Raw genomic sequence first — 1,205 nt, forward strand, 5'->3', positions numbered from 1 at the left:
GTTGTTGTTTTGTTAATGGGGGCGGGGCCCTTTATTGACAGTTCATTGTTACACAATATGATTTTTGTATCTTCACACAAAAATTCTTTAACTCAAGAAACAGCTTACAAGTAAAACCCTTTGTATTCACGGTTAACGGTACAGGGGACAATTCAGTGGGCTGGGTTAAATCCTTGTCAACAAGTCCGGATGGATATGATGATAAAGTGAATCTACTGTTGACAGATAAAAACGTCTTTTAGGCCAATGGTTTGACAAAATGTCGTCCCCTAAACCTTTTACACAGCAACACAGCTTATCATTAACTTACCAAGGTCAAAAAGGACACTTTAGGCATCTCTGACATCTGAAGAAAGCTTTCTGACGCTTGTTTCGTCTCTCCGTAAACTTCTGACATGTTTTCGCCGCGAGATCCAAGCATAGAATGACCAGGGCAACTTGACCTTGTCAACAAAACAACAGAAGTTGTGCGATTCCCGTCACTATGGAAACATTGTGGCAACCAATGAGAGACAAGGTAGATTGACCGTACTGGCCAATCATAGGAACGCCTACATCACCGCTTGTTGTCGGCCAATCAGAGGCGTGGTGACATAACAATTGGACTATTCCACCCAGACGAGTGGAAGGGGGAACCATTGCAAAGTTCTAGAACCAATATTTCGATATTAAAGCTTTTCCGTTTGACACAGTTGTTGAATGCATCTGAAGCTTTACCAAAAGATCTCAAGTTGTATTCACCCTTTTCTTTTTTGAACATCGACTTTGATGTTCGCTACACAAAATAAATGCCATCAGTGGTGATCAAAGCAAAGTAACGTTAACTACTTGTCACATAATCATGCGTTATCGTTAGCTTGAGGGACATTAAACGATAACGTTGAATGATGTACAAAATCTTATTTCACATGTAAGTACTAACGATTGAAGTTACCACCGCTTTCCCGTGGTTCAGATGTCTTGATACAGATGATAGATCTTTCCTTGGTGCTGAAAAGCCTTCTATTGCATGCTCTGAATTCACAAACACCGAAATTCATTTGCTGTTGGCGTTTTCTGCTCATTCCTTCAGGCACTGATGAAATTAGCTACTGACCAGTGGCGTGTCCCGTGTTGTGGTATATTGACCATTGAGCGAGTGTGTAACGTTATAGCTCAGCAAGAATATTTGTCTGAACACAACCATTAGGCCACAGCAAGTAGAT

This window comes from Branchiostoma floridae, chromosome 7, assembly GCF_000003815.2.
Source record: "Branchiostoma floridae strain S238N-H82 chromosome 7, Bfl_VNyyK, whole genome shotgun sequence".
Classification (NCBI taxonomy): domain Eukaryota; kingdom Metazoa; phylum Chordata; class Leptocardii; order Amphioxiformes; family Branchiostomatidae; genus Branchiostoma; species Branchiostoma floridae.